The following is a 21,037-nucleotide window of genomic DNA, read 5'->3' as shown; positions in this document are numbered from 1 at the left end:
GGTCACTCCATGCGCCCCATTCACCAGCGCTGCATGCATGTGTGGTGCGGGGCTGGCAAGTAGCTTTGGCCACAGTTTGTCGAGCCCTGAAAATAGTTATTTCAGAATAGTTATTTCTTCTTAGAATGAGGTTTACAGAAGTCAGAATAAGCCATCTGTTATCTTGAAATAATGGAATTGCTGTGTAGCCACTTGCATAATTATTTCGGAATAATGGCCATTATTCTGGAATAACAGCCGTTATTCCAAAATAACTTTGCTGTGTAGACATACCCTTAGAGTAAGAGGTTTTTACTGGTGGGGAAGGGAAGTCTCTTTATCATAACTCTGATTTGCACAAATGTATCCAACAACTACATACTGATGCATTTCCAAGTTACAAAAGCACATCAGAGTAAGAGATGATTTGGAAGCAACAATGAGAAGAGTCCGTCACTAGGCCCATTCTAATCCATTCAAAACACAGCCACTAACATGCTCTACACCTACTTTTTTGTTTAGATTAAACACAAAAAATAAATAGCATGTGACCCCTACAGTTTGATTGGAAATATGTACTCAAAAGAGATGCCTTCCCCAGCAGCTCACCTCACTGCCTGTCCTGTGAAGGGATGGAGAGCTGGGCTCCAGGATTAAAAACAGTTCTTGGCTGTCAGAGATAATGGATCCTCTGATTCCTCATCAACAATGTGCTTCTCATGGTTGCTTGGGGTCACCTGGAGCCCCAGGAAGGTATCAACAGAATGCTTTGGAGTAGTGGTGGGGTCAGTGCTGAAAATTGCATGCAGCTCCTCATAAAAGTGGCAAGTCTGCGGGGCAGAACCAGAATGATTGTTCACGACCCTTATCTTCTGGTATGCCTCCTAAAGCGTCTTTATTTCTTGTGGCACTGCTCCCCCATGCCCTGCAAAATCTTGGCATAGATGATAGTGTTTCTTCTGCTGGATCCAAGCTCTGCCTGCACAGACTTCTCCCCACACAGCAGTAAGATCCACCACCTCCTGTGTGCTCCATGCTGGAGCATGTTTGTAGCCATGAGTCTCCATGGGCAAGCTCCCCACACTGATGAAACAGGAAATGAAAATTCAACAGTTCCCAAGGCTCTCATAGGGTAGCGGCTGTTTCCTGTGTACCTGGCTGATGTGCCGTGGAGTTGAAAGTTCTCTTGAGAGTGACTGCAGTGGAGTACTGTGGGACTCCTCAGGGAGGTCAATTCATTCAAATTACACAATACAGTGTCTACATTATCCCCATGTATCAACCTATGGATGTTGAATCAAGCACTATGCTTCTCGTGGAGGTGTAGACAGTCTAGACGCGATTCTCTGGAAAATAAGCCTTTTTCCAGAGGATCCCTTATTCTTGAAAGTAGGAATAAGGGATCCTCCGGAAAAGGGCTTATTTTCCAGAGAATCGCGTCTAGACTGGCGCTTTTCTCCGGCAAAAACCCCGAGCCGGAAAAAAGCGGCAGCCATGTAAATGCAAATGCCGCGGGGGATATTTAAATATCCCCCGCAGATTTGCAATTCCGAAGTGTCTCATTAGCATCCCTTTTCCGGAAAGGGATGCCAAAGTAGACACAGCCCTAGTGTCTGGCTGCTGAAAATTGGAAGCCAGGTGATCTGCCTCAACCCCCACTCAGGAGGAAATTTTTCTCCCTTTGTTTCATAGCTATTATGGAGCACACAGCAGGCAGCTATAACATTGGGGATATTACTTTCATGGAGCTCTAACCTTGTAAGCAAACTGCACCACCAACCTTTTAAATATCTAAAGGCACATCCCACCACCATTCTGTACTTGCTCAGCCTATGGTTGAACTGGTCCTTACTGCTATCCTAGCTAATAGTATGCAACTTCATGAGCCAGGGCAGGGGTGGATGAGAGTGCCGTGGGGCCCAGGGCAGCGCCATGGGGCCCTAGGCAGCGAAATTTCGTGGGGCCCCCCCTTTGACACGGCGCATGCGCCGTGGCACCACGGCACATGCGCGGGGCCTCGGGAAGCGCGGGGCTCAGGGTAGCCACCCCACTTGCCCTGCCCTAAATCCGCCGCTGGCCATGGGAGCAAGGAGCACACTCAATCTCCCAGGATGACTGGCATTTCAGTCTCACCCATGGTTATATTTTGCAGACTAAAAAGAAAGTTGCTGCTTCTAGGTTTGTTTTTTAACAGATCTGTATTCATAAAGATGTGGGCATAATGCTTCTTTCCTGATCAGCCCATGTTGATGTCAGTGAAATGGCCCCTGTGATCTATCAGTACATGGAACATCATTGAGAAGCATTGCTTTTGTTTTATGTACTCTTTGGCAAGGTGGTCTGGTGCCAAGATAGGGGTATGCATTCTGTCTATCACCCACCTCAGTCAGGAAACCCCCTGGTGGCAAAACCATTCACTATGTCCTGCATGTTGCCCAGAGTCACTACCCTTCTTACCAGAAGTCTGTTAATGGCCTGCAAACTCAAATCACACACATCCCACAGTAGATTTACCCATTCCAAATGGATGCCTCACTGACCAGCACAGTCTAGCATTGTGAGCTTCCACAGAGCTATTGCCACTCACTTCTCTGCGATCAGAGCAGCTCTCATTTTAGTTATTGCTGCACTTCAGCGCTGGGGAAAGATCTTCAGACAGTTTCTAGAAAGTGGCCTTACATATTCAAAAGTTCTACAGCCTCTGCTCATCATCCCATCGCTGCATAACAACACAATCCCACTAGTCAGTGCTTGTTTCCCAGTGCCAAAAATGGCACTCAAAATGATGACAAGATAATGACAATGATGTTGCCAGAAACTGTGAATTACTCCTCTCCATGTCCTCCAGCAGGGCTGCTTGGGTGGCATGATGTTGTTCCACATGGCAGCTTCTGTATCAGCCGTGTAAATACTGCAGGTTCAGGCGTGAGGTGTTTGTAATCCTCACAACAATGTACAGCTGAGTGGGGTGCATGCTTAACGTGCTCTGGCATCTGTGCAAGTAGCCCAGGCTTACATTTTTTTGTTACTGAATTCAGGGAGGGAGGGAGGGAGGGGAGATAAGTGACTCATAGGAGGCTAACACTATGTTCCCATACCCACCTGTGCCAATTTTTTGCTACCATAAGGCATTACAAGCCCAACCCAAAATTCCATTCAGCTACATGCACTGTGGGAGAACTACCCATAGTACAGTGCTTTGTACGTTGATGCAAGCCCTGCTAGCAAGGATGCACTTCACTGACACAAGCAGCATAGGGTGGACATGCAAGATCGACTTAAATCAGAGGCTCGATATCAACTTACATAAAGTAGACTTAGGCCACATGTACACTACAAAGTTAATACATTTTTCACCTATAACTTGTCTGGAGAGAGTGAGAGAGCATGAACAACATGGCAAAAGACAAGGAAAAAAGCAGGGCAGAAGAAAGGAACAAAAGGGAGAGAAAGAAGAATTAAAAGATGGTCAAACACAGAAACAAAGTTAGGAACTGGGGGATGACAGAAGAAAATGCACTGCAGAATATCTGGAGGCAGCTATTCCCACACATTCTATGAAGCACCGTTACAGCTAATGCCAAGCCCACAGATGGTGGGGAGGAAAGAGACAATTCAAAGGGGCCTAGAAATATAGACACTGTGGCAATGGCAGCCACCAAAGCCCCGGGCCGTATAAATTGCTGCTGGAGTGCCAGACCAACACTCCAGGCAGTGCTGAGGGCTTGCAACCCTTGGCCCTGTCCCTTCTGGGAACATGGATCTGCCCCACTGTCACGGGACTGGCATGCCCCACACCTCTTGGGGGTCAATATGGCCCAGCGGCCAAGTCTCTAGCTCCCCCGGCCTGGGGGGTCAATGTGGCCCAGCGGCCGAGTCTCTAATGCCCTTTGCGGTGGGTGTAAGAGTATGGTGAGGTAGGGGGGCCTGGACCCTTCCTCTCCACTGGGCCCCAGGCCAGGGCCCTATCAGTGGTGGTTGGTTCCCACTACTGGCTCGGCAGGGAGTTCCCCCCGAAACACACTGAGTCCACCAGGGCTCCTCCTGCTCCCCGCGCTTGGCTGCTTCCTACCCTATCCCCCTGACCGGTGTAGGCCCCATCTGTCCGTGCAAATCTTGCTGCGGTAGCAGCGTGGGCAGGCCCAGCAGCAGTGGCTGGTCCAGCAGCTGGTGCAGCAGCAACGTTGGGTGTGGCGGCAACAGTTGGCGCAGTAGCAGCTGGTGCGGCAGGCAGGTTGGCTGCAAGCTGCAGTAGACCTGGAGGCTGATGTCAGCGCAGTGGTTGTAGCTGTAGTTCTGGCTGGGGTGGCGCTTCGAGCTCCCACAGCCAGAACAGCTGCTCCTGTGCTCTAGCAGGAGCTCCCTCCCCTTCAGAGGTCAGCCCCAACTGAGCTGCTTCTCTGGCCTTTCTACCAGGCCTGCAGTTGGAGCATGCCCAGCAACGCCGCAGGCTTGCACGGAGAGGCCTTCTCAGCCCAGTAGGCCCGGTTAGCCTCCCCTCAGCCAGTGCGGGGCCAGGATGCCCCATCACACCCACACCGTGCTCCCGAAACTGTGGCAGATCTATTCATAACTTAAGGCCACTATTGGTCATCTTGTCTGACCAACTGCATAACACAGACCACTTAATTTCTGCAGTAATTCCTTCTGGAAGAGGTTGAGCTTTAGAAAGACATCCATTCTTGATTTAAAGATATCAAGTGGCAGAGAATCCCCCCAGCTCCCTCAGTTCTTCTGCTGCTTAGTTAGGAACTTGGCTTAAACCTTGTTTTCAGTAATGTGCATGTTCCACTCACTCACCCACACACACACACACACATGCTTGGATTCTGAACTGCACCTCCTGTATGGTGTTGTTTAGGAGCAGTAGCCTAGCAATTGAGGCGTGAAGCCACCTTCATATTTTGAAGCTGGACGGGGACATGCCCAGGCCTAGCATAAATTAGAGATGCCTTGGGGGATTGATATAGGGATCTCTATTCCAACCTCTGAAACTCAAGTGAAGACCTTCGTGTTTGGGAATTTGCTCTAGGTCTAGCCCTTTATGCCACCAGACTAGCATAAAGGGGGCAGGATTTATTCATGATTCAGAATTAGAAAATCTAATCACTGGATGGGGGATTTATCTAATTGGTTCCATTATATACCAGTGTCTCACTAATAGCAGATAGGCACAAACACACACTCCTCTAGACTATCAAATGACAATTTCTAATAAAGCTGTGGACAATGCATTCTGAGAAAAAAACCACAATGTGTTCACTCATAAGTGAGTGTTCCCCTTGCTTTTACATCCCACTGGATCCATCATTCAGGAGGAAAATCTGCAAAATATCTGTTTCTAAAACAAAAAGCTCTTTGGAGGGGTAGGTTGGCCAAACCCAGCAAAAACTATTTCGATAAATATTTGTATGTAAAATAAAAAAAGGCAAAGCCAAATTAAGACTTCTGTCCCCACACCCTATGAAAAATCCAAAACAATAATCTGACAACTTTAACTTTCTGAAGCACAACATTTAGTGAAAAAGCAACTTCACATGTACTTAAGAGGTGTGAAGCTCTGCCATAATACACTGCCAGATCGAGTAGCATAGCCAATGATTTATTGTGAATGTGTGTTCAGAACCGTAAGTAAAACAAAAACAGAGTGAATGTGCCTGTACAATACATTTATAGAGATGGACAAACCAAAGAAGAGTCTAGACAGCACTGAACTGTGTGCTTGGTTCTTCTGCTCTCTATCAATGAATGATGTTGAGCCAAGGAGGTGGATTAACCCCAGCAATCAGTGACACACATTATTTACATTTTTTAATCATCTGATAATGTGCTCTAATAGTTTATATATCGCAAACCAAATCCTGCAACTTGGCGATTTTGCCATATCTTTACAGCTTATTGTTTGCGTTAGTAGAAGGGGGTGGGGAAATGGCAGCAGTATTGTTAGTTTTTAAACTATTATTTGTCAACACCTATTCATCTACCCAAAATATTCTGTTTGGCCTGCCTTCGTTCCTGACTGAACAGAACCATGGATAGGACAAAGAGGAAAGAAAGAATTGTTTTCATAAAGATTCTTAAACATTGTTATAATTTTTGACATCTTTAAACATCTCCCAGTTTATGAGAGCAATTGGTTTCCTTTAAAACCTAACAAGATATACTGAAATTCTGTCCAAGTCATTGTTATGCCTTTCCTCTCTGACAAGAGACACTAAATTTTTTTCCTTCCAGTTGACTGCAAGATTATATGTAGTGTTTTACTCTGTTTTGTACAAAACAGAAGTGGTGGCATGTGACAAGAACACAGACCTCATATTACCATACATTTATGCCCTGCAGAAGAAAGGATAGTGTGAGAAAAGGTTTATTAAAGCAGGCTATAAATGTAAATGAAAGGAAAAGGCATCAACTAGTTCTACAATTATCTGCTACTCGCTATCCATTTGCTTATTACCCCACTGAATGTGTAGAGAATTAATCAATCAGAGATGGGAGCTCAGGGGAGAGGGAGAGTTTAGAATAGCAGCAGACTGTAAAATCATCCATGGGAGAACTGGAAGATTTATATAAGTTGAAAAAAGATATAAGAACTCTGAAGTGATCAAGACATTTCTATGTGAGTTAATTGCTGCGCTCCAGTCTCTTTATAAGGTTTTGTTAAATCTTTGATTGAGAGTCATCTTAGCAACTAGACAAAGAGCTCTAGGTCAGCTGAGGGGAACTACACTAACCCGGAACACCAGAATTATATGTTTGGTGCGTTTTTGCATGCATGCGCACCTAACCATGCTAACATCTCAAGCAAGTTAATAGACAAAGTTTTAGCCCAGACTGAGACAAATCCTTCTCTATTCCCTAGGTAGAAAGTTAGCCATCTTGGGCTCTTCAAGCCAAAAGCATGTTGTAGTCCACTTCAAAACTCCCCTCTAAGCCCTGCAATGTTGAGACAGATAATAACCCTGTCGCTTACCCCTCTCTGGTCCCAGACTAGTCTATATTGGGTAGATCCACATTTTTGGAGAAAAGGAAATGTTTTTGTTGCAAGCTAAGATTTTTGTTTTGCTTTGGTCTATATTTAATTATATTCTCAGAGGTTTATAGATTCTCAGAGATATGAAATGGAGTAAGTCTCAAGGGAGACATTAGCGGGCAGAGTAAAGAAGAGACACTCAAAGCTACTGCTAAGCTCAGTTTATCACAGCTAAATTGCAGATATCATTATCACATAAAGCATGTGATGTATGTGAACTCTTAGATATACATACACATGCATGCATGTATATATTCTATATTTGATTTGATATTACAGTATGAGTGTAGTGTGTAAATATGATGTCAAGTACTACTGGTGTAAAAATAGAGTGTAAATTCTGTTGCAGTTATATTTCTTAAATCTAACATATAATCCCCAAACAACAATGCCCCTGACAACAGACAACCTGTTTCCAAAAAAGTTAACCCAGTAATATGGTCCTATCCTTAAAATAAACCTGGGAAACTTATGCCATGAAGATTGTTTTTTTAAATGTAATATATGGTAAGCTGGATTCTGAGAAGTCATCTCTCATCACAGCAAGAGGATAAGATCTTTGTGGTATTTCCACATGTAAATTTTGAATGTTAGCCTCACTGGGAGAGATAAATGTGGCATCAGATTCTAAAGCATTACATATTCTCTCTGTCTCTGTCCCTTACTCTCTGTATATATTAATTTTATAGATTTTTTTTTATTGTCTGAACTCTACTGGTTGCGTGAGAAGCAGAACAATAGGCCAAGCACTTCCATTTCACACATGCCACCACTATAATTCAACAAAGAATAGTAAAAAAAAAAAAAAATTATAAACTTGTTATAAATCAGTGCCTAAGCTAAATTAACCGTTGAAATAGATTATCATAAAAATAATGTAATAAAATATTCTTCACCTCTGTGGCTCAGGTGTGGGCGTGCTCACGTGTGCTAATGCTAATGATATGGAATGCTGGGCTTGTGCTGGGACTGCTGTGGGAGAGAGAGGGAGCAGGCAGAGCTGGAGGGAAAAGGAGCTTTGCTATCTCTTGGCCTGGGGAAGGAACTCATAAACAGATGCACTAAAATATAATTATTCTACATAACTCACTTTTAGTAGCAGGGAGTCATCTTCTCTCTCTTATTAGCAGTCAAGCACTCCTCTTTTGGGCTGTATCTCTGTGCCACTTGAAGAAATTAATGACTAAGCAGATCAGGTTGCTCCAATACACAGCTGGCGTAAGGTGTCTTTGGGTTCTACCCTGCACTCTTTACCCACTGAAGAGAATGCGCCTCGTTTGCTCATTTGTAACACAAATTCCTACAAATAAGCAAATATAAATAGTATAAGATGATATACCGAACATTTGACATCCTGGCTTGGTAGGGGAGTGGGCTTAAGGCATAACAGATCTTTTCCAGGTAGTATTATTTCCATTATTGTCATCTCCATTATTTCTAGAGGAGCAGGGAAGCAGTGGGACACAATAATGCAATGAAGCTTCAGGGCTGCTCTAATTTACCTTCTGACCACAATGGCCCCTGGTGGCTGTCTATCATCAGCCAAGAGGATCTGAACTACCACATTGTCGACTCTAGGCCACTGCCTCTCCTGCCGCTGGCATGCCCTCTGCTCCTCCAGCCAGTATTGTTAGAATCTTCATTTTAAAAGCATGAATTTTGACAAGGAGATTCATTCAGCATAGGCAAACTGGGAAATCTTCCACAACAAAACTCAGCAGCTGAATTGTCAGGGCTAGGTGTCGGCCATATGGCAACAACAGAACATTCCAATAGCCTTTTGCCTTTGGTTTAAAAAAATGGAGAGAGTTTGAGAACTGCCATGCAGCCCAATCTCCATACGATGGGCTAAAAACCTAATAGTTACGTGAATGCTGACTTATGCTGTTGCTGGTGGAGTAGGATAGCAATGTGAAAAATAGCTACCTCCTTAGGAATGAAAGAAAGAAATCCAGGGGGGAACACAACTTAGGAAGCTAGCTGGAAGGAAAGTGTAACAGAGACAAAAATAGCCATTTGAGGCCATAGTTGGTTATCTTTCCCAGATTTAAAGGGCTGGCTTCAGACCATATGCTAGGGGAAAACACTCAGGAAAAAAATCTAAGGAGTTTAGTGCTGTTAGGAAATCAAAAAGTAAGGAGTATGAAGGGAAAGGAGTCAGAATCCCTTACTTTTAGTGGGGGAGGACTAAGTGTGCATTACAACCCGACATTTGCAGAACAAGAGCCTGGAATTCCACATGCCTTTCTTTTGTTTTCATATAGAATGTTGTGTGATGCTATAAGAAATATACAGATCCCGTCTGAATATAGATTGCTTTGTTTTGGCATAACCCATTGTTAATGGGGCTGGAAATGAGAAGCTAGTATTAAACTGGGGAGGAGGGAAGGTACAGGAGCTCTAGAGCCTGTAAGGTAATACTGTCAATAATAGAATTAGTCAGGCAGTTCAAACCATACAACCGTGATCATTTGTATATATTGAAGAGCGTTAAGACTCAAAGCATTCTCACTATTAGAAAAGAGGGACTGTATATTTTGCTTTTACATGTTTCAATCAGGTATATAAGATAAACTCATCTTTCAGGATAGATGAGTTATGCCATTTCAGGTAAGCATTGTTACAGATACACTGCCTTGTTAAGCCAGGTAATAATGACATCACATTTTATTTATGTTTCCCATCTGCTGAAGCATTTTAGGCAGCTCACGAAGGGCTTGATTTTCAGCAAGGCCTCAACATAGCTGCTTTTTATGCCAATGCCAATAACAGTAGTTGGAGGTTGTGAGCACAGGTCTAAATGCTAATCTCTGCTCCCGCAATGCATTATTTTATCTGCTCCTGCAACAAAGGCGCTTTTGAAAAAAAATCAGGTTCACAAAATACACAGGGGATGACAGTGAAGACTCTCCTTACAGTCCATTAATGTTATCAAATAACATGACGCCCTTCCCTGAGGCTTGCCACAGAAGGGGAGGAATGGTCATTTTTAACTCCTCCCTCTCGATCTCATACCTGTGCCTCATTGGTTTTTTCTTCCACTCAATAGTGAAAATTCAACCCACCTTCTCTGTCCCAAAGGGCTCTTTAATCTAGCAGAAAAAAAGAGCTAACACAAACAATAGCTGGAAGTTGAAGCTAGACAAATTCGAAGTGGGAAAAAAAAAGGTGTCAATTTTTAACAGAGGTAATTAATCATTGGAACAATTTACCCAGGGTCATGGTGGATTCGACATTTGTGGCAATTTTAAAATCCAGACTGGGTGTTTTTCTAAAAGATATGCTTTAATTCAAAAAGGAACTATTTGGAGGGAGTTCTGTGGCCTCTGTTATACAGGAAGTTAGACTATTTGATCACCTTAGAATTTAGGAGTCAAGTGGCTACCGACCACTCAACACTGATCCACCAAAATCCAGCTCCCATAATTACCTTCCTTGTTACAGCTGAGACAACAGGCCTGCATCCCCACTCCACCTGCATCCTTTTATTCACACCTCTTCCAGGTCTATTTGTAAATACCCTGCTCTCTCTCTGACTTCTATACAACACTGCTCCACCGACACCAGCAATTCCTCTCTACTCCTCCTTCCATAGCCCAACACATCATTCCCGATTTGTATCCTTTTCCTATCCTCATCTCTATGCCTTCATCTATGCTGCCTCCTGCTCAGGAACACTCACTAAGCAGTATACATGAAGTGCCATCTCTGCTAACCAACTCCCACCTTCCAGAAGCCTTGCTTCTATTTCACTGCACACAAGTCATTAGCTGATCCACTTCTGTCCTGCACACACATCTTAACTTGCGTTCGCAGCAAATACACGCAAGTTAGATAAAAATGCTAATATGTTGCCACAATCCAGCAAGAGTAACTGCTCAATTTCTTAGCATTCAGATGAATAACACTCAAGAACTCTAAGGCTGAGACACACAAGCAATTTGCTCCCTAGAACAGAGGCACAGGGCACCTCACCTCCTATTCTATATATCTGATTTGCAAGGCTGGCCCTTTAGATAATGTTTATACTTATGGTCAATGCATTGACTCTTTGTGGTCTTTGAATTGATTATGCACTGATAGTGGCCACACTAGTAAACAAGCCACCACTCAGTGAAACAACAATAAACTAGGATAGTAGTCTTTGATCAAAGACTGAAAACTATGGTATTGAAAAGTTTTTGTGTGTGCGCGTGCGTACACGCGTGTGCAGATTTGGGGTTTTGCTGGCTGAAGCATAACCAAAATCAAGAGTCTGAAAATCCCCACAAGGAGTTTTTTGTGGCTCCAGAATTTTCACTATTTCACTGCTGATCGCAGGGTGAGTAAAATGGAGCAGATACTGCACCAATGCGTTGGGACATACAGCCTAACAGCCCTGACAAAAACCTACTGCTGAGCTCCCTGGCTCTTTCAAAAAGACAGTGACAGCCAGCAGAGGAGCCTGTCCTCCTGCAGAGAGCCTTGAACTGCTATTCTGTACATATAGGCTATGTCTAGACTGCAGGCTTCTTTCGAAAGAGGCTCTTTCGAAAGCATCTTTCGAAAGAGCCTCTTTCGAAAGATCGCATCTAGACTGCAGGCGGATCTTTCGAAAGAGAAATCCGCTTTTTCGAAAGAGAGCACCCAGCGAGTCTGGATGCTCTCTTTCGAAGACGGCCTCTTTACATTGAAGAACGCCTTCTTTCGAAAGAGGAACTTTCGAAAGAAGGCGTTCTTCCTCGTGAAATGAGGTTTACCGCCATCGAAAGAAAAGCCGCGTTCTTTCAAAATAATTTCGAAAGAACGCGGCTTGAGTCTGGACGCAGGGGAAGTTTTTTCGGGAAAAGGCTACTTTTCCTGAAAAAACCCCCTGAGTCTGGACACGGCCCTAGGAACTTTCATTCACTCTGCTGATACAAAGCCTATGGCTGTTTTCCCAGATCCAATGAGAGCTGTTTTCCAAAGAGCCCTGCTTCAGGCTCAGTTTGGGGCAGATGTTTGCCTCCAATTTTGAAATGTTAAGGCTCAATCCAACACAGGATAGTAAAGGAGCTTAATGGGTCCCTTTACACCTCTGGATGAGCCATCTGTATCACAGGTCACACTGTGGTGGATTCTGAAGAGCTGTGGTCTGTGCTGCCAGATCTCCCTCACAGGTGGGGAACAGTAGACCAATGCATGACTGTGCCCCTTCTGCCATTCCAGCACTCCAGCCTGGACAGCTGAGCCTATTTGGAAGTAAGTTGCACTAGAAAATGAGCTGACATGGCTTACTTCCCTGATGGTGCAAGGGAGAAGCAGACTTGAACTGTAACTCCTACTCATAATTTGGGTCTCTGCTTTTTCTGCCAGGGTAGAATCATAGAATCATAGAATCATAGGACTGGAAGGGACCTCGAGAGGTCATCGAGTCCAGCCCCCTGCCCTCAAGGCAGGATCAAGCTCCGTCTACACCATCCCTGACAGATGTCTATCTAACCTGTTCTTAAATATCTCCAGAGAGGGAGATTCCACCACCTCCCTTGGCAATTTATTCCAATATTTGACCACCCTGACAGTTAGGAATTTTTTCCTAATGTCCAATCTAAACCTCCCCTGCTGCACTTTAAGCCCATTACTCCTTGTCCTGTCCTCAGAAACCAAGAGGAACAAATTTTCTCCTTCCTCCTTGTGACACCCTTTTAGATATTTGAAAACCGCTATCATGTCCCCCCTTAATCTTCTTTTTTCCAAACTAAACAAGCCCAGTTCATGAAGCCTGGCTTCATAGGTCATGTTCTCTAAACCTTTAATCATTCTTGTCGCTCTTCTCTGTACCCTTTCCAATTTCTCCACATCTTTCTTGAAATGTGGCGCCCAGAACTGGACACAGTACTCCAGCTGAGGCCTAACTAGTGCAGAGTAGAACGGCAGAATGACTTCACGAGTTTTGCTTACAACACACCTGTTAATACAACCTAGAATCATATTTGCTTTTTTTGCAACAGCATCACACTGTTGACTCATATTCAACTTGTGGTCCACTATGACCCCTAGATCCCTTTCTGCCATGCTCCTTCCTAGACAGTCGCTTCCCATCTTGTATGTATGGAACTGATTGTTCCTTCCTAAGTGGAGCACTTTGCATTTCTCTCTATTAAACCTCATCCTGTTTACCTCCGACCATTTCTCGGAGTAGTAGTACAACCATATGTTTTGTGATATCCCACAGATTATTTTTACATTTATAAAGGACTGAGTTGGAGTAAGAATGATCTGTCACTTCAAAAATAAGGGAGCTATCTCGGGTGCCCTTTCTTGTTCACTTGAGTTGGAGCCTACCCCTGATGCTAGAGTGAACTGTTGCCATTTTGTGGGCCTGTCACTCACAGACTTAACAGGGTTTGATGTAGAAACAAGACCAAATAGAAAATCACTCTGAAGTTTTTGATCATTTGGATCCAGACTTTTCATCCTTATAAAAAGAGATGGTCCATTTGCAAACTCTAGATCTGGATTTTTTACCTCAAAATAAGAGGTGTTTAGCTCAAAGTCAATTATATTTTAATGAGTTAAAAAAACCTAAACAATTGACAAATTTCAGCTTGATTATGTCCAGCTTCACTAGACACATTTGAAAATTAGTGATCTAACCCAACAGTACAAAACCCAGCACCTTCAGATTTTTGTTTCTTTATTTTCACATCTGCTTTCCAAAATAAACCAGTCAAGTTTTTTTACTAGTTGTACCTGAACTAAAATATATCTTGCTTGAATACAGAGGTGACTTAGCTTAGAGTTCAGGGGTTTTTTGTTTGAGTTAGTTAGGCTCTTATCTATTTTTTCATTACTGTAAGAATAGATTTTTATGTTTCTAGACTACTAGTTATTACTGGCCTGATTTTTAGACTGCCGAGAAGTTGGAGCTCCAACTTAATCAGTACATTCTCAAAAATTCTAAAAATCAGGCCATGAGAGACTTCATTGAAATGTGTGAACTGTATTCTTGGTTAGTACTCACTAAAAATCAGCATATTAGGAAACGTTTGTATTATTTGAATACAAAACAACTGCATGTTGATTGAGATACATAATAAAATTAATGAAGATGACTCATCTAATAACTTTGCATTTAAATGGCAAGTTTCAGAATGAATGATCCCCAGGCATTTAGCAGAAGGGAAGAATAAACAAGTCATTGAATTTTTAGACAGAATGTAATTATCCAAGTTGGATTCTGGCCAGGACACAGGCCTACCCACTCCTATTCCTACAAAAAGTTCTGAGATGGCAGCTATTATGGTAAAGGAACCTACCAATTGCTTCTGCAAAGTATCTGTTTAATTTTAAATGGGTATGACTGATATCAAATACATAAAGACAAACCACTGAAGGGGAAATTGCCAGCTAGACACCTGGATGCAGAAAGCCAGAATGTCCCACATGCGGTCCAGAAACAGATCTTAGGACATAGAGGGTAGCGTTATTCCGAATAACTCAGGCAGTTATTTCGAAAGTGTCAAAACACTGTCGAGCTGAAGGTCTTCTTACTCTGACTCCTGTAACCCTCATTGTATGAAGAATAAGGAAAGTCAGAGGAAGAGTACTCTATTTCGACATAGGGAGCGTCTTGACAGCATTTATTTCAAAATAAGCTATGCAATTGACGTAGCTCAATCTGCGTAGCTTATTTCGAGTTAAACTCTAGAATGTAGACATACTGGCTACATCTAGACTGGCATGATTTTCCGGAAATGCTTTTAATGGAAATGTTTTCCGTTAAAAGCATTTTCAGAAAAGAGCGTCTAGATTAGCACAGATGCTTTTCCGCAAAAGCACTTTTTATGGAAAAGCGTCCGTGCCAATCTAGATGCGCTTTTCTGCAAAAAAGCCCCAATCGCCATTTTTGCCATCGGGGCTTTTTTGCGGAAAACAAATCTGAGCTGTTTACACTGGCCCTTTTGCGCAAAAGGGCCACTTTTGCCCGAACGGGAGCAGCATAATATTTCCGCAAGAACACTGACAATCTTACATGAGATTGTCAGTGCTTTTGCGGAAATTCAAGCAGCCTGTGTAGACAGCTGGCAAGTTTTTCCGGAAAAGTGGCTGATTTTCCAGAGAAACTGACCAGTCTAGACACAGCCACCCAGAGGGGAAAGGATGCCCCTCAGAGGAGCCAGAGAACCAGGGAAGCTATGTAAATCATAGAATCATAGAACTGGAAGGGACCTTGAGAGGTCATCAAGTCCAGTCCCCTGCCCTCATGGCAGGACCAACTACTCACCGATGTAGCTCTTAAGTATTGTGCTGCCATACTCCTTCCATATTACCTCCTAGGCATGGGAAGTGATATAGATGTGTGGTGCCTGGACACCAGGAATATTTCTGGCCCGGGGCCCGGCTACAGCAAAGTTCAGGGCTAGGTCTCACCCCATCCCTCTTTGCCACCCCCGCATGCCACACACACACACCCTCTGTGCATCTCCTGGCCCCACCTGGCAGTTCTAGACCAGCTTCCTGCCACTCGCTCTGCATGGCTGCCGGTAGTTGTGACCCTGCAGACACTAAGGCAGGTGAAGGGGCTGTGCCTCCACGTGCTACCCCTGCAGCCAATGGGAAGCAGCATGTGGAGGCCCTCTACCTTCTGCCTAGGAGCAGCTGCCAGAAGGTAGTGCCCAAGTGCCATGTCCTCTACTCCGCACTCCACCTCCTCCCTCACCCACCTCTTGCCCCAGCCCAGAGCCTGTACCCCAGAGTCCCTTCCATACCCATGTTCCTTCCCAGAGCCTAATCCCTCACCCTCTCTACATCCAAACTCCTTCCAAGAACCTTAGGGTTGCAGGCTCTGGGTATTCTGGGCACCACCAAAATTTTTGCAAACCTGCAGCCTCTGCTACCAGGGGCTACCCAGAATCCATCTTCAGAGGTAGCAGTTTGCAATTAGAAATAGAAAGGTTCTGCTGGACCATTGGGGTCAGCATTAAATTACTCCTGGAACCTTAGTGGGGGAGTAAGGGAATATTTCCCACAGAACCTAGTCCGTGTGGATAGACGGCTATCCATAGTGACATGGGAGAGCATATGCACAGCCAGCATTCTTCTGCTCCTCAGCCCTGACTGCTATTAAATCCCTCTCTCAAGTCGTTTTTCCTCTTAAAAAAAAAAAAAAAAAAAAAAAAAACCACTGAGGCTGTCTACACTTGCACTTGATCAACAAAACTTTTGTCATTCACAGTGTTTAACCCTTCTCCCTCCCTCCGCAAATGACAAAGACTTGCAATGCAAGTGCAAATGTGAACGCTGATTTGTCTGCAGTAGCGCTCTCCTACAAAGGGAAAACCACTTGTTGAGGGTAAAAGAATTGTCTGCAAAAGTACCAACAAACAAGCGTACACACATGCTGACTTTTAGTGACAGGGCTGTGTCGACGCTAGACATACCCTTAGTTTTAGTTTCAGAGAGGTAGCCGTGTTAGTCTGTAACTGAAAAAAACTTAAACAGAGGGTCCTGCAGCACCTTAAAGACTAACAAAAAAATGTAAATAGTATCCTGAGCTTTCCTGGGCACAAGCCACTTCTTCAGATGAGCTTTATATATAAGTTGTGCAGGATTCAGGAACCATCTGAAAAAAGGATAACCCCTGAGGACTGTCAGGTCCAGACAGACCACTTAAGTATGTGCTAATGTTCCAGTGAAGTCAATGACATTTAGGAACATGCTCAAGTATTTTTCTCAATAGGGATGGGACTACTCAGGTGCTTTGCTGAATTGGGCTTAAGACTGAAAAAAAGGTGGTTTTCTAGCAAGGAACTCAGCCCACAGTTTCTTCTCTCTCCCCTAAATCTCTACAGAATTATTACCAGACCAAGGCTAATCTAGAACTAAAAAGGCAAATATATTCAACAAGCACTAGAACAGATGGCAGCTGCTAGACAATCTGCCACCAATCAGCAGATTATGAAGGAGTAAAGAATCCAATAATAACTCAGTTGGGGGGGGGGGGGGGGAGGGGTGAAGACAGCCAGCAGTTACTGTGAGAGGGTCATCATTAGTCAGGCAATTCGTTTGGTGAAATCATTTCTTATCAATCTATTTTTAGATGGTAAATTTGCCAATCCTGCTGTACTCTGCTAGCAGCATATCCACAGCTGAGCTCTCTGCAGTAAGTAGTATAGGTCAGAGCTATGGGACCTTTGCATCAAAGGGTGAGATGTGACGATAAAGGTGGGGGACGCGAAGATATACCAAAGCATTCCATCCCAGTTCCCCTTTTACCTCCGTTTCTCAAGCTGGGGAGAGATCCTTATGAGGTGGCACTGAATTCTGTTGACACTCAGTCCATTCCCCGGCTATAAAACTTGATAAAAGTATTCATCATTCTCTCCTAGCAATTATGATTTGTGAATGATTAGCTAGGGTTCAGGTTATGCAACACATCTGGAAGGTGTTGTAGTTCCCACAAATGCAACTGGCAGCACACTGACTTCTATACCCATCCATCTCCAATGGAAAGATTTTGTCTATGTCATTTTCACTTACAGCTCAGAAATCCCTATACAAAATTGAACTAAACCAATCTGAGTCCAGCTTTCCTAAAGAAGCACTAAAACTCTGATCAGTCTCCGTATAAACCAAGTTTTTCCAGTTGGATAATAGCACCATCTACAGGTCTTTCTGTAGTGCAAGCTTGTTCCGTTTATTCTCTAGATATGTATTCTTTGATTCCATCAGGATATTTAATGAGTTTAACGGCGACAGATATCTCTTTCACACAGTCTTGTTTAGAAGAAACGGAGCAAAACCCCTTTGGGTATTGGTGGTACATTTGTTGGGTATACACAATATATATTTACAGTACCATTCTGTTTGTGATAGTTGAAAACAGAACTGTGAAATAGTAATAAGAGACAGTATGTGTGAAATGCCTTAGTTAAGATCTGAAAACTGAACAGATTCTTCTCACAGTACGCAAGCTTAAAATGCTTCTTGCTTTGACCCATACTGCAATGTAGCAGCAGTAGCTGTGATTGGTCCATCAAGATTTCATTGCACTTTCCTCAGACAGACAAATGTAGATATCAAATATTCAAAACTTTCAAGGACACAGATCACTAGCTTTGTCTATGGAGTCTCTCGTTTAATAAAAGATTGATCAGAACAAAAGAAAATAAAGTGTTCTGGTCCATACAAAAGACTCTGGAATATGGGTTGGTTGAATGTAAACAATGACTGCAATTAAATTGGTATTAAAACAACATCCATCTATGCAGAAACCATCTGCTGTAGTAGTACAAATGAATTTTAAAAACTCCCCCCCCCACACACACACACACGTTTCACCTTGGAGAACCTAAGGAATTTACAGGGCTGGATTCCATTCCGAAGTGTGCAGTGTACCCCCTTTCATCACTTGAGAAATCCACTAGTGCTTGTGGGTATGCATTGCTGCCTTAAGCCAGTCACACCAATCTTGAAGTTATGCAGCAACCTTTTGATTCTTTAGAGTAGGGCTTTATAGAACATGCTTTAGGACACAGACCTGGATTCAGTGCAGGCTTCCTTCCTGGATTCAGTGTAGGTTTCTCACGGTCCGGTGAGACCAATGAACAAGACTTTGTGCCTTCACCTAGATATCAAACTGCACCAGATCATCAACTCTCACTGTTAATTGACCAGCAAACTAGTTTGACACCTGACATTCAAAAATCATGTTGGGCCCCCAAATCAATCATGAGATTGGCTTAAAAGTCATAAGTGTAAAAGTGATTTCTTTTCTTTATTTACTTTCTGATGTGACAGCCCAAAAGCTGTCATTTTCAGACTTGTCTCTGCCTCCAAGAGAGGTAGAAGGTTTTTTGATTTTAAAGGAAGGAGGAGATTCAGATGTAAATCACATTGCTCCAAGAACTGGGACTTTAAGCAAAACATCAAATATCGCAAACCTCACAATATCATCATGAGAATTGGCCACACTGCAAATCAGCACATAAAACCTTTTGGAAGAGGATCACTGCTATGATGAGAATTTGAACCAAAATAATGCCCTGAATGCAGCCCAAAATGATTGAAATTAATGTGTAAATACTCTTTAAAACAAGACACCCTATCATTCCAAAAGGCGTGTGACAACTATGCACGGCAACGGTCTCCAACCTTTTTAAGCACAAGATCACTTTTTGAATTTAAGTCAGTCCAAGATTTCAAACCCAAATACCCCTGCCCCACTCCTTCATCGAAGCCCCACCCTCCTCACTCTGTGAAGACGGGGTACAGGGGAGGGGGACTGAGTGACACCAATGCCCCCCTGCCTCCCTCTCTCTGCACAACAAGCAGGAGGCTCCCAGGGGGCAGCTCTGAGCATAAGCAGCAGGGCAGTGAGGGGAGGGATAGCTGAAGTGCTGGCACTTGATAGCCTCCCAGCCAACCAGTCAGGATCACCTGTCAGAGGCTCCAAGATCTACTGGTAGATCATGATCTACCAGCTGGTGACCACTGATGTATGGCATTTGTTGTTTTAAATGATATATGTGTCATGGGGTTAGAAGCCATGAAGTTGCTGCATTTCTGACGAGAAGTAGCAGCATATACCCCCCCACACACACACACACACACACCGCTTCAGAGTAATTGCATGTATAAAAGTATATTTCTTCTTTTTTTAAGTTTTGCGTGCAGAGAAGAATCATTAATTTCACTTGAAGTGATTCCCAAACAGGATATGGAGCCTCTAGCAGCTCTTTGGGTTGTGCCAATTGTATCGTGCAGGTGTTTAATCCAAGTGCTCAACTGCACGTAGGGAACACTCATTCTGCAAGTGCTGGGCAGAGCAGGAGCCGCATGCTCGTGTCACATAGCTGCAAGGGGTTGATTCCTCAAAATCAGCAGAAACCTTGGGAAGCTGCTAATTTTTGTAAACAAGAGCCTGGGTTTTATGGAGCAAAATGAAGCAGAAAACTCTCAAGTACACAAGAACCAAATCCCTTCTGCCAAAGTCTCTTATACAGCAGTGAGGCACTAAAACCTGCCATAAACAAGCTGATTGCTCATTTCAGGTCTCTCTCCCTGTCTGCAGTCAGGAAAAACAGCAGCAGCCTCAGCCCAACTGGAGCTGTTGAGGTAGGAAACCTCTCTTGAAGGTCATTACCAATTTTATTTTTAGGCTCTCTTAGAACTTCCTCATTCACACAGAATAGAAAACATACTTGTTTAGGATGAAAGCTGAGATGGGGTCACTGAAAATATTGGTGCACACAATACAGTACCACCACATGGTTGCTCGGGTTCATAGGACAGTGATTGATATGATATAAAAGTTTAGATGGCTCTTAGAAGAAGTAAGGATAAAGGCCCAGTGTAGCTGCTAATGGACTTTTGAGCTCATTACATAGCACTAGAGAGTTTTGACAAAAGGACAATCTCCTCTAAATGTGACATGATATCAGGGACAAGACTAAGGTTATGTCTCCCACTTGCAGGAGGCCATATTTATGTGTGGTGGGGAGAGCATCTGCCTTCAGTGTCACTCCCGGTCAAAGGGGAAGGATGTATAGCAGAGAGGCAGCATGGAGCTACAAAATGGAGGTGTGGTTAGTTAGGGGGCAATTGTGGATGATTCTTATGAGCAGGGCCGGACGGAGGCATGGGCAAGCCAGGCAGCTGCCCAGGGTGCCAACTGCTGGGGGGCGCCTGACGACAGCTGTAAGAAGCACGTGGCATCCCTTACAGCTGCCATCACGTGCCGCGAGCCCAGCTCCCGCAGTGCCGGTCCACCCGCATCCCCTTGGCGCCAACCAGCAGCGCCCTTTCCCCCACGGCCGCGGGGCCCTACACAGCCTGGCGCACGCAACGGCCGGGCTGGACTGGGCTGCGCTTGTGCCGTGCGTCTTATGGGCAGGCCCTGGGCTGCATGCCAGCAGCCGTAGTCGGGCTGTGCGTGCGCCCTGCGCCCAGGGGCAGTGCTGCGCGCCCAAAGCCTTTAGCCCAAGATCAGTGTCTGTATCCTCCTTCCCAACGTCCCAACCCTCTGCTCCCAGCCTAATAAAAAAAGTGAGGGAGAATGGAGTG

The 21,037-nt window shown here is 44.1% G+C and overlaps 1 long non-coding RNA gene across 5 annotated transcripts in view; it reads right to left on the bottom strand.

The window, feature by feature from the left end:
• LOC142829114 (uncharacterized) overlaps positions 1-21,037 on the bottom strand; it is a 168,737-nt gene that overhangs the window by 72,155 nt on the left and 75,545 nt on the right. For 4 of the 5 annotated variants that reach the window (XR_012903402.1, XR_012903404.1, XR_012903401.1 and 1 more), the window contains exon 2: positions 8,103-8,312. This is a non-coding gene — a long non-coding RNA (uncharacterized LOC142829114). Of the gene's footprint in view, positions 1-8,102; positions 8,313-17,248; positions 17,592-21,037 lie in introns of those variants that run through there. The other variant, XR_012903400.1, reaches the window with a different exon arrangement.

This window comes from Pelodiscus sinensis, chromosome 4, assembly GCF_049634645.1.
Source record: "Pelodiscus sinensis isolate JC-2024 chromosome 4, ASM4963464v1, whole genome shotgun sequence".
NCBI classification, from domain to species: domain Eukaryota; kingdom Metazoa; phylum Chordata; order Testudines; family Trionychidae; genus Pelodiscus; species Pelodiscus sinensis.
Note: the sequence above shows the minus strand (reverse complement) of the source record. Positions and strands in the feature narration are given on the sequence as shown.